This window comes from Schistocerca cancellata, chromosome 3, assembly GCF_023864275.1.
Source record: "Schistocerca cancellata isolate TAMUIC-IGC-003103 chromosome 3, iqSchCanc2.1, whole genome shotgun sequence".
NCBI classification, from domain to species: domain Eukaryota; kingdom Metazoa; phylum Arthropoda; class Insecta; order Orthoptera; family Acrididae; genus Schistocerca; species Schistocerca cancellata.
In genome coordinates this window covers 15156563-15169061 of record NC_064628.1, presented here as the reverse complement: position 1 = coordinate 15169061, position 12499 = coordinate 15156563, and the positions used below count along the sequence as shown (strand labels likewise).

At 51.7% G+C, this 12499-nt stretch overlaps 1 non-coding gene across 1 annotated transcript; it reads left to right on the top strand.

Annotated features, from left to right (window-relative positions):
* The first annotated feature begins 3210 nt into the window (after positions 1 to 3210).
* Trnas-aga (transfer RNA serine (anticodon AGA)) lies at positions 3211 to 3285 on the top strand. Its single transcript has one exon. It is a non-coding gene; the product is annotated as a tRNA-Ser (tRNA).
* The last annotated feature ends 9214 nt before the right edge of the window (positions 3286 to 12499 follow it).

Here is a 12499-nt window from a genome sequence, read left to right as displayed (position 1 = left end):
GCAAGCCGTTCCACAGGACTACATCCAGCATCTCTACGATCGTCTCCATGGGAGAATAGCAGCCTGCATTGTTGCGAAAGGTGGATATACACTGTACTAGTGCCGACATTGTGCATGCTCTGTTGCCTGTGTCTATGTGCCTGTGGTTCTGTCAGTGTGATCATGTGATGTATCTGACCCCAGGAATGTGTCAATAAAGTTTCCCCTTCCTGGGACAAAGAATTCACGGTGTTCTTATTTCAATTTCCAGGAGTGTATGAATACGCAAACTGAAGATAGATCATTAAAGTCATCCCAGAATTAACACTTCACTCGAAAATGATTTCATGGTTACGCGTATCTCGAGTAACTTAATACGGCATCCGATGCTGTTTGTAGCAATGATACCGACGCGACGCGACTCCCGACACAGATGGCGTGTTATTCAGCGTCTGGAGAGAACTGGGGCCTTTCTCTCTCGCGCAGCGTTCTTATATACCTAAAGCATATAAAAAAAGTTGGTAAAAAAAAAAAAAAGTTGGTAGAGCACTTGCCCGCGAAAGGCAAAGGTCCCGAGTTCGAGTCTCGGTCGGGCACACACTTTTAATCTGCCAGGAAGTTTCATATCAGCGCACACTCCGCTGCAGAGTGAAAATCTCATTCTGGAAACATCCCCCAGGCTGTGGCTAAGCCATGTCTCCGCAATATCCTTTCTTTCAGGAGTGCTAGTTCTGCAAGGTTCGCAGAAGAGCTTCTGTAAAGTTTGGAAGGTAGGAGACGAGGTACTGGCAGAAGTAAAGCTGTGAGTACCGGGCGTGAGTCGTGCTTCGGTAGCTCAGTTGGTAGAGCACTTGCCCGCGAAAGGCAAAGGTCCCGAGTTCGAGTCTCGGTCGGGCACACACTTTTAATCTGCCAGGAAGTTTCATATCAGCGCACACAACGCTGCAGAGTGAAAATCTCATTCTGGAAACATCCCCCAGGCTGTGGCTAAGCCATGTCTCCGCAATATCCTTTCTTTCAGGAGTGCTAGTTCTGCATGGTTCGCAGAAGAGCTTCTGTAAAGTTTGGAAGGTAGGAGACGAGGTACTGGCAGAAGTAAAGCTGTGAGTACCGGGCGTGAGTCGTGCTTCGGTAGCTCAGTTGGTAGAGCACTTGCCCGCGAAAGGCAAAGGTCCCGAGTTCGAGTCTCGGTCGGGCACACAGTTTTAATCTGCCAGGAAGTTTCATATCAGCGCACACTCCGCTGCAGAGTGAAAATCTCATTCTGGAAACATCCCCCAGGCTGTGGCTAAGCCATGTCTCCGCAATATCCTTTCTTTCAGGAGTGCTAGTTCTGCAAGGTTCGCAGAAGAGCTTCTGTAAAGTTTGGAAGGTAGGAGACGAGGTACTGGCAGAAGTAAAGCTGTGAGTACCGGGCGTGAGTCGTGCTTCGGTAGCTCAGTTGGTAGAGCACTTGCCCGCGAAAGGCAAAGGTCCCGAGTTCGAGTCTCGGTCGGGCACACAGTTTTAATCTGCCAGGAAGTTTCGTATCAGCGCACACTCCGCTGCAGAGTGAAAATCTCATTCTGGAAACATCCCCCAGGCTGTGGCTAAGCCATGTCTCCGCAATATCCTTTCTTTCAGGAGTGCTAGTTCTGCAAGGTTCGCAGAAGAGCTTCTGTAAAGTTTGGAAGGTAGGAGACGAGGTACTGGCAGAAGTAAAGCTGTGAGTACCGGGCGTGAGTCGTGCTTCGGTAGCTCAGTTGGTAGAGCACTTGCCCGCGAAAGGCAAAGGTCCCGAGTTCGAGTCTCGGTCGGGCACACAGTTTTAATCTGCCAGGAAGTTTCATATCAGCGCACACTCCGCTGCAGAGTGAAAATCTCATTCTGGAAACATCCCCCAGGCTGTGGCTAAGCCATGTCTCCGCAATATCCTTTCTTTCAGGAGTGCTAGTTCTGCAAGGTTCGCAGAAGAGCTTCTGTAAAGTTTGGAAGGTAGGAGACGAGGTACTGGCAGAAGTAAAGCTGTGAGTACCGGGCGTGAGTCGTGCTTCGGTAGCTCAGTTGGTAGAGCACTTGCCCGCGAAAGGCAAAGGTCCCGAGTTCGAGTCTCGGTCGGGCACACACTTTTAATCTGCCAGGAAGTTTCATATCAGCGCACACTCCGCTGCAGAGTGAAAATCTCATTCTGGAAACATCCCCCAGGCTGTGGCTAAGCCATGTCTCCGCAATTTCCTTTCTTTCAGGAGTGCTAGTTCTGCAAGGTTCGCAGAAGAGCATCTGTAAAGTTTGGAAGGTAGGAGACGAGGTACTGGCAGAAGTAAAGCTGTGAGTACCGGGCGTGAGTCGTGCTTCGGTAGCTCAGTTGGTAGAGCACTTGCCCGCGAAAGGCAAAGGTCCCGAGTTCGAGTCTCGGTCGGGCACACAGTTTTAATCTGCCAGGAAGTTTCATATCAGCGCACACTCCGCTGCAGAGTGAAAATCTCATTCTGGAAACATCCCCCAGGCTGTGGCTAAGCCATGTCTCCGCAATATCCTTTCTTTCAGGAGTGCTAGTTCTGCAAGGTTCGCAGAAGAGCTTCTGTAAAGTTTGGAAGGTAGGAGACGAGGTACTGGCAGAAGTAAAGCTGTGAGTACCGGGCGTGAGTCGTGCTTCGGTAGCTCAGTTGGTAGAGCACTTGCCCGCGAAAGGCAAAGGTCCCGAGTTCGAGTCTCGGTCGGGCACACAGTTTTAATCTGCCAGGAAGTTTCATATCAGCGCACACTCCGCTGCAGAGTGAAAATCTCATTCTGGAAACATCCCCCAGGCTGTGGCTAAGCCATGTCTCCGCAATATCCTTTCTTTCAGGAGTGCTAGTTCTGCAAGGTTCGCAGAAGAGCTTCTGTAAAGTTTGGAAGGTAGGAGACGAGGTACTGGCAGAAGTAAAGCTGTGAGTACCGGGCGTGAGTCGTGCTTCGGTAGCTCAGTTGGTAGAGCACTTGCCCGCGAAAGGCAAAGGTCCCGAGTTCGAGTCTCGGTCGGGCACACAGTTTTAATCTGCCAGGAAGTTTCATATCAGCGCACACTCCGCTGCAGAGTGAAAATCTCATTCTGGAAACATCCCCCAGGCTGTGGCTAAGCCATGTCTCCGCAATATCCTTTCTTTCAGGAGTGCTAGTTCTGCAAGGTTCGCAGAAGAGCTTCTGTAAAGTTTGGAAGGTAGGAGACGAGGTACTGGCAGAAGTAAAGCTGTGAGTACCGGGCGTGAGTCGTGCTTCGGTAGCTCAGTTGGTAGAGCACTTGCCCGAGAAAGGCAAAGGTCCCGAGTTCGAGTCTCGGTCGGGCACACAGTTTTACTCTGCCAGGAAGTTTCATATCAGCGCACACTCCGCTGCAGAGTGAAAATCTCATTCTGGAAACATCCCCCAGGCTGTGGCTAAGCCATGTCTCCGCAATATCCTTTCTTTCAGGAGTGCTAGTTCTGCAAGGTTCGCAGAAGAGCTTCTGTAAAGTTTGGAAGGTAGGAGACGAGGTACTGGCAGAAGTAAAGCTGTGAGTACCGGGCGTGAGTCGTGCTTCGGTAGCTCAGTTGGTAGAGCACTTGCCCGCGAAAGGCAAAGGTCCCGAGTTCGAGTCTCGGTCGGGCACACAGTTTTAATCTGCCAGGAAGTTTCATATCAGCGCACACTCCGCTGCAGAGTGAAAATCTCATTCTGGAAACATCCCCCAGGCTGTGGCTAAGCCATGTCTCCGCAATATCCTTTCTTTCAGGAGTGCTAGTTCTGCAAGGTTCGCAGAAGAGCTTCTGTAAAGTTTGGAAGGTAGGAGACGAGGTACTGGCAGAAGTAAAGCTGTGAGTACCGGGCGTGAGTCGTGCTTCGGTAGCTCAGTTGGTAGAGCACTTGCCCGCGAAAGGCAAAGGTCCCGAGTTCGAGTCTCGGTCGGGCACACAGTTTTAATCTGCCAGGAAGTTTCATATCAGCGCACACTCCGCTGCAGAGTGAAAATCTCATTCTGGAAACATCCCCCAGGCTGTGGCTAAGCCATGTCTCCGCAATATCCTTTCTTTCAGGAGTGCTAGTTCTGCAAGGTTCGCAGAAGAGCTTCTGTAAAGTTTGGAAGGTAGGAGACGAGGTACTGGCAGAAGTAAAGCTGTGAGTACCGGGCGTGAGTCGTGCTTCGGTAGCTCAGTTGGTAGAGCACTTGCCCGCGAAAGGCAAAGGTCCCGAGTTCGAGTCTCGGTCGGGCACACACTTTTAATCTGCCAGGAAGTTTCATATCAGCGCACACTCCGCTGCAGAGTGAAAATCTCATTCTGGAAACATCCCCCAGGCTGTGGCTAAGCCATGTCTCCGCAATATCCTTTCTTTCAGGAGTGCTAGTTCTGCAAGGTTCGCAGAAGAGCTTCTGTAAAGTTTGGAAGGTAGGAGACGAGGTACTGGCAGAAGTAAAGCTGTGAGTACCGGGCGTGAGTCGTGCTTCGGTAGCTCAGTTGGTAGAGCACTTGCCCGCGAAAGGCAAAGGTCCCGAGTTCGAGTCTCGGTCGGGCACACAGTTTTAATCTGCCAGGAAGTTTCGTATCAGCGCACACTCCGCTGCAGAGTGAAAATCTCATTCTGGAAACATCCCCCAGGCTGTGGCTAAGCCATTTCTCCGCAATATCCTTTCTTTCAGGAGTGCTAGTTCTGCAAGGTTCGCAGAAGAGCTTCTGTAAAGTTTGGAAGGTAGGAGACGAGGTACTGGCAGAAGTAAAGCTGTGAGTACCGGGCGTGAGTCGTGCTTCGGTAGCTCAGTTGGTAGAGCACTTGCCCGCGAAAGGCAAAGGTCCCGAGTTCGAGTCTCGGTCGGGCACACAGTTTTAATCTGCCAGGAAGTTTCATATCAGCGCACACTCCGCTGCAGAGTGAAAATCTCATTCTGGAAACATCCCCCAGGCTGTGGCTAAGCCATGTCTCCGCAATATCCTTTCTTTCAGGAGTGGTAGTTCTGCAAGGTTCGCAGAAGAGCTTCTGTAAAGTTTGGAAGGTAGGAGACGAGGTACTGGCAGAAGTAAAGCTGTGAGTACCGGGCGTGAGTCGTGCTTCGGTAGCTCAGTTGGTAGAGCACTTGCCCGCGAAAGGCAAAGGTCCCGAGTTCGAGTCTCGGTCGGGCACACAGTTTTAATCTGCCAGGAAGTTTCATATCAGCGCACACTCCGCTGCAGAGTGAAAATCTCATTCTGGAAACATCCCCCAGGCTGTGGCTAAGCCATGTCTCCGCAATATCCTTTCTTTCAGGAGTGCTAGTTCTGCAAGGTTCGCAGAAGAGCTTCTGTAAAGTTTGGAAGGTAGGAGACGAGGTACTGGCAGAAGTAAAGCTGTGAGTACCGGGCGTGAGTCGTGCTTCGGTAGCTCAGTTGGTAGAGCACTTGCCCGCGAAAGGCAAAGGTCCCGAGTTCGAGTCTCGGTCGGGCACACAGTTTTAATCTGCCAGGAAGTTTCATATCAGCGCACACTCCGCTGCAGAGTGAAAATCTCATTCTGGAAACATCCCCCAGGCTGTGGCTAAGCCATGTCTCCGCAATATCCTTTCTTTCAGGAGTGCTAGTTCTGCAAGGTTCGCAGAAGAGCTTCTGTAAAGTTTGGAAGGTAGGAGACGAGGTACTGGCAGAAGTAAAGCTGTGAGTACCGGGCGTGAGTCGTGCTTCGGTAGCTCAGTTGGTAGAGCACTTGCCCGCGAAAGGCAAAGGTCCCGAGTTCGAGTCTCGGTCGGGCACACAGTTTTAATCTGCCAGGAAGTTTCATATCAGCGCACACTCCGCTGCAGAGTGAAAATCTCATTCTGGAAACATCCCCCAGGCTGTGGCTAAGCCATGTCTCCGCAATATCCTTTCTTTCAGGAGTGCTAGTTCTGCAAGGTTCGCAGAAGAGCTTCTGTAAAGTTTGGAAGGTAGGAGACGAGGTACTGGCAGAAGTAAAGCTGTGAGTACCGGGCGTGAGTCGTGCTTCGGTAGCTCAGTTGGTAGAGCACTTGCCCGCGAAAGGCAAAGGTCCCGAGTTCGAGTCTCGGTCGGGCACACAGTTTTAATCTGCCAGGAAGTTTCATATCAGCGCACACTCCGCTGCAGAGTGAAAATCTCATTCTGGAAACATCCCCCAGGCTGTGGCTAAGCCATGTCTCCGCAATATCCTTTCTTTCAGGAGTGCTAGTTCTGCAAGGTTCGCAGAAGAGCTTCTGTAAAGTTTGGAAGGTAGGAGACGAGGTACTGGCAGAAGTAAAGCTGTGAGTACCGGGCGTGAGTCGTGCTTCGGTAGCTCAGATGGTAGAGCACTTGCCCGCGAAAGGCAAAGGTCCCGAGTTCGAGTCTCGGTCGGGCACACAGTTTTAATCTGCCAGGAAGTTTCATATCAGCGCACACTCCGCTGCAGAGTGAAAATCTCATTCTGGAAACATCCCCCAGGCTGTGGCTAAGCCATGTCTCCGCAATATCCTTTCTTTCAGGAGTGCTAGTTCTGCAAGGTTCGCAGAAGAGCTTCTGTAAAGTTTGGAAGGTAGGAGACGAGGTACTGGCAGAAGTAAAGCTGTGAGTACAGGGCGTGAGTCGTGCTTCGGTAGCTCAGTTGGTAGAGCACTTGCCCGCGAAAGGCAAAGGTCCCGAGTTCGAGTCTCGGTCGGGCACACAGTTTTAATCTGCCAGGAAGTTGCATATCAGCGCACACTCCGCTGCAGAGTGAAAATCTCATTCTGGAAACATCCCCCAGGCTGTGGCTAAGCCATGTCTCCGCAATATCCTTTCTTTCAGGAGTGCTAGTTCTGCAAGGTTCGCAGAAGAGCTTCTGTAAAGTTTGGAAGGTAGGAGACGAGGTACTGGCAGAAGTAAAGCTGTGAGTACCGGGCGTGAGTCGTGCTTCGGTAGCTCAGTTGGTAGAGCACTTGCCCGCGAAAGGCAAAGGTCCCGAGTTCGAGTCTCGGTCGGGCACACAGTTTTAATCTGCCAGGAAGTTTCATATCAGCGCACACTCCGCTGCAGAGTGAAAATCTCATTCTGGAAACATCCCCCAGGCTGTGGCTAAGCCATGTCTCCGCAATATCCTTTCTTTCAGGAGTGCTAGTTCTGCAAGGTTCGCAGAAGAGCTTCTGTAAAGTTTGGAAGGTAGGAGACGAGGTACTGGCAGAAGTAAAGCTGTGAGTACCGGGCGTGAGTCGTGCTTCGGTAGCTCAGTTGGTAGAGCACTTGCCCGCGAAAGGCAAAGGTCCCGAGTTCGAGTCTCGGTCGGGCACACAGTTTTAATCTGCCAGGAAGTTGCATATCAGCGCACACTCCGCTGCAGAGTGAAAATCTCATTCTGGAAACATCCCCCAGGCTGTGGCTAAGCCATGTCTCCGCAATATCCTTTCTTTCAGGAGTGCTAGTTCTGCAAGGTTCGCAGAAGAGCTTCTGTAAAGTTTGGAAGGTAGGAGACGAGGTACTGGCAGAAGTAAAGCTGTGAGTACCGGGCGTGAGTCGTGCTTCGGTAGCTCAGTTGGTAGAGCACTTGCCCGCGAAAGGCAAAGGTCCCGAGTTCGAGTCTCGGTCGGGCACACAGTTTTAATCTGCCAGGAAGTTTCATATCAGCGCACACTCCGCTGCAGAGTGAAAATCTCATTCTGGAAACATCCCCCAGGCTGTGGCTAAGCCATGTCTCCGCAATATCCTTTCTTTCAGGAGTGCTAGTTCTGCAAGGTTCGCAGAAGAGCTTCTGTAAAGTTTGGAAGGTAGGAGACGAGGTACTGGCAGAAGTAAAGCTGTGAGTACCGGGCGTGAGTCGTGCTTCGGTAGCTCAGTTGGTAGAGCACTTGCCCGCGAAAGGCAAAGGTCCCGAGTTCGAGTCTCGGTCGGGCACACAGTTTTAATCTGCCAGGAAGTTTCATATCAGCGCACACTCCGCTGCAGAGTGAAAATCTCATTCTGGAAACATCCCCCAGGCTGTGGCTAAGCCATGTCTCCGCAATATCCTTTCTTTCAGGAGTGCTAGTTCTGCAAGGTTCGCAGAAGAGCTTCTGTAAAGTTTGGAAGGTAGGAGACGAGGTACTGGCAGAAGTAAAGCTGTGAGTACCGGGCGTGAGTCGTGCTTCGGTAGCTCAGTTGGTAGAGCACTTGCCCGCGAAAGGCAAAGGTCCCGAGTTCGAGTCTCGGTCGGGCACACACTTTTAATCTGCCAGGAAGTTTCATATCAGCGCACACTCCGCTGCAGAGTGAAAATCTCATTCTGGAAACATCCCCCAGGCTGTGGCTAAGCCATGTCTCCGCAATATCCTTTCTTTCAGGAGTGCTAGTTCTGCAAGGTTCGCAGAAGAGCTTCTGTAAAGTTTGGAAGGTAGGAGACGAGGTACTGGCAGAAGTAAAGCTGTGAGTACCGGGCGTGAGTCGTGCTTCGGTAGCTCAGTTGGTAGAGCACTTGCCCGCGAAAGGCAAAGGTCCTGAGTTCGAGTCTCGGTCGGGCACACAGTTTTAATCTGCCAGGAAGTTTCATATCAGCGCACACTCCGCTGCAGAGTGAAAATCTCATTCTGGAAACATCCCCCAGGCTGTGGCTAAGCCATGTCTCCGCAATTTCCTTTCTTTCAGGAGTGCTAGTTCTGCAAGGTTCGCAGAAGAGCTTCTGTAAAGTTTGGAAGGTAGGAGACGAGGTACTGGCAGAAGTAAAGCTGTGAGTACCGGGCGTGAGTCGTGCTTCGGTAGCTCAGTTGGTAGAGCACTTGCCCGCGAAAGGCAAAGGTCCCGAGTTCGAGTCTCGGTCGGGCACACAGTTTTAATCTGCCAGGAAGTTTCATATCAGCGCACACTCCGCTGCAGAGTGAAAATCTCATTCTGGAAACATCCCCCAGGCTGTGGCTAAGCCATGTCTCCGCAATATCCTTTCTTTCAGGAGTGCTAGTTCTGCAAGGTTCGCAGAAGAGCTTCTGTAAAGTTTGGAAGGTAGGAGACGAGGTACTGGCAGAAGTAAAGCTGTGAGTACCGGGCGTGAGTCGTGCTTCGGTAGCTCAGTTGGTAGAGCACTTGCCCGCGAAAGGCAAAGGTCCCGAGTTCGAGTCTCGGTCGGGCACACAGTTTTAATCTGCCAGGAAGTTTCATATCAGCGCACACTCCGCTGCAGAGTGAAAATCTCATTCTGGAAACATCCCCCAGGCTGTGGCTAAGCCATGTCTCCGCAATATCCTTTCTTTCAGGAGTGCTAGTTCTGCAAGGTTCGCAGAAGAGCTTCTGTAAAGTTTGGAAGGTAGGAGACGAGGTACTGGCAGAAGTAAAGCTGTGAGTACCGGGCGTGAGTCGTGCTTCGGTAGCTCAGTTGGTAGAGCACTTGCCCGCGAAAGGCAAAGGTCCCGAGTTCGAGTCTCGGTCGGGCACACACTTTTAATCTGCCAGGAAGTTTCATATCAGCGCACACTCCGCTGCAGAGTGAAAATCTCATTCTGGAAACATCCCCCAGGCTGTGGCTAAGCCATGTCTCCGCAATATCCTTTCTTTCAGGAGTGCTAGTTCTGCAAGGTTCGCAGAAGAGCTTCTGTAAAGTTTGGAAGGTAGGAGACGAGGTACTGGCAGAAGTAAAGCTGTGAGTACCGGGCGTGAGTCGTGCTTCGGTAGCTCAGTTGGTAGAGCACTTGCCCGCGAAAGGCAAAGGTCCCGAGTTCGAGTCTCGGTCGGGCACACACTTTTAATCTGCCAGGAAGTTTCATATCAGCGCACACTCCGCTGCAGAGTGAAAATCTCATTCTGGAAACATCCCCCAGGCTGTGGCTAAGCCATGTCTCCGCAATATCCTTTCTTTCAGGAGTGCTAGTTCTGCAAGGTTCGCAGAAGAGCTTCTGTAAAGTTTGGAAGGTAGGAGACGAGGTACTGGCAGAAGTAAAGCTGTGAGTACCGGGCGTGAGTCGTGCTTCGGTAGCTCAGTTGGTAGAGCACTTGCCCGCGAAAGGCAAAGGTCCCGAGTTCGAGTCTCGGTCGGGCACACAGTTTTAATCTGCCAGGAAGTTTCATATCAGCGCACACTCCGCTGCAGAGTGAAAATCTCATTCTGGAAACATCCCCCAGGCTGTGGCTAAGCCATGTCTCCGCAATATCCTTTCTTTCAGGAGTGCTAGTTCTGCAAGGTTCGCAGAAGAGCTTCTGTAAAGTTTGGAAGGTAGGAGACGAGGTACTGGCAGAAGTAAAGCTGTGAGTACCGGACGTGAGTCGTGCTTCGGTAGCTCAGTTGGTAGAGCACTTGCCCGCGAAAGGCAAAGGTCCCGAGTTCGAGTCTCGGTCGGGCACACAGTTTTAATCTGCCAGGAAGTTTCATATCAGCGCACACTCCGCTGCAGAGTGAAAATCTCATTCTGGAAACATCCCCCAGGCTGTGGCTAAGCCATGTCTCCGCAATATCCTTTCTTTCAGGAGTGCTAGTTCTGCAAGGTTCGCAGAAGAGCTTCTGTAAAGTTTGGAAGGTAGGAGACGAGGTACTGGCAGAAGTAAAGCTGTGAGTACCGGGCGTGAGTCGTGCTTCGGTAGCTCAGTTGGCAGTCTGCCTTCGGCAGTGACACAGTGCGGACCGTGTTGCCTGCCGGCCGCGCTGTGGTGCGCGTGCCTGTTTGTTTACGCCGGAGCAGCTTCGCGTGTGCGGTGTTGTGAGTATAGAACGAGATGGCACACTCGTACAGAAAAACGACTTTGAAGTTCAGTTTTGCGAACGACTATACACGACCAAAGGCACACGAGGTTGAACGTTTCTTCAGAGAAGAGGTGAAAATCGATCCACAGGAAATCGTGGGAATCAATTTATCGCTCGTTTCAAGCGTCGTCTATGTCAAGCTTGTTGACGAGGCTGCTTGCGAAAGACTTCTACAACGATCACCGAAGGGGTATCGTTTCTGTCATGCCGACGGGAATGTTGGTGCAGTTACAGTCGATCACGCGGGAATGGGGATCCGCACTATACGAGTCTTCGAACTTCCGTTTGAGGTCCCGTCTGAACTTGTTACCGACGCCTTTCGACCATACGGTACAGTTCTATCCCATGTGGCCGAAAAATGGACGAGTTTTACCACGTACCCCGTTTTAAATGGGGTGAGACAAATACGGATAGAGCTGCGCAAGCACGTCCCCTCTTATTTGTACATAGGAGGTTGTCGAGCAATTATAATCTATGATGGGCAACCTCGCACTTGCTCGAGGTGCGGGAAAGAAGGTCACGTCCGCTCGGAATGCCTCCAGCGACGTTTAGTGCAAACTCCACGGGATGACGTTCAGGCGCCACAACCGACGACTGTCTTACCGTTGACCTTTGTGGAAGCCCTGAGAAGCGACGTGAGGGAGACTTCCGATGGGCACCAGCAGCTGCCCCCTATAGAGACCATGGACACCAACGGACTGGAACTCCGACCACCGGTTCCACCACAGCAGACACAAGACACCACAGAAGAGATGCAGCTGACGGCGGCTCCAGGATCATCCGTGGTGGCTGCCAGTGCTTCCACCGAGAGCGTGATAGGCCAGGCCCAAGACGGAGGATACGCAACCCCAACAGCCGATGCGGAAGCAAGGCAACGGAAACAGCGTTCGCCGAAGAGAAGAAAGAAGCGTCGACTGACTTCTGCTGACGATAGCCATAGTCCCGAGGGGACAGTGGACGACAACGACAGTATCGACCTGAGACCAGTGGATTCAACAGATACCGAGATGACGATGCAGGAACTACACAGCGACGATAACTTGAACTCTCCTTCTGGTGACCGGAAGGCGGAAGTGGAGATGACAACTGTCCAACATCAGAGCGATGACAACGTTACCTCCCATCTTTCGACCAATTCCGGAAATATTCTGGGGGACTGGGCGCAAGAAATGGACCAACAGGAACGGGATGAAAATACGAACGCGACGATTGAGGACAGTCCTGGCCGGAGGCCGGGAGGGGTCGGGAAATGTTGACCAACTTAGTGTGTTGAGGAGCGCCGGGGGTGCAGATGGACGCTTAATGACACCGCCCTACAACTGATGAACACAAGCCAGGCGTACCGCGTTGCCACGATAAACATTAATGGCATACGGTCACCGCTTAAAATTCAAATGCTGAAAGATATGTTACGCGCTGCGGACGTGGATATTGTCCTCTTACAAGAAGTGCGTTTCACATCGCCGCCAGAGTTCTACGGTTACGAGGCACATTATTCAGTGCACGATGAAAGTGGATGCGGTGTGGCGATTCTCACCAGGGAAGGAATAGGAGTGGAGGACGTCAGGTCTCTCCCTTCGGCACGCGGCATAGCGATCACTGTCGACGGCGTTCGTTTCATCAATTTATACGCACCATCTGGCTCCACAAAACGAAGAGAAAGGGCGACTTTTTACACCGAAGAGATAGCACCGTTGTTCGCTGGACGCTTTGATAACTATGTAGTGGGCGGCGACTTTAATTGTGTCGTCGACAAAAAGGACCAAGTACCTCATTATGTGCCATGCATGGAACTGCGTGCGTTGATTACCGAAATGGCACTCCTGGATACCTGGGAACTGCAGCATGGTGACAGACCGGGTTATACGTTTGTCACGGGACACTCGGCGAGTAG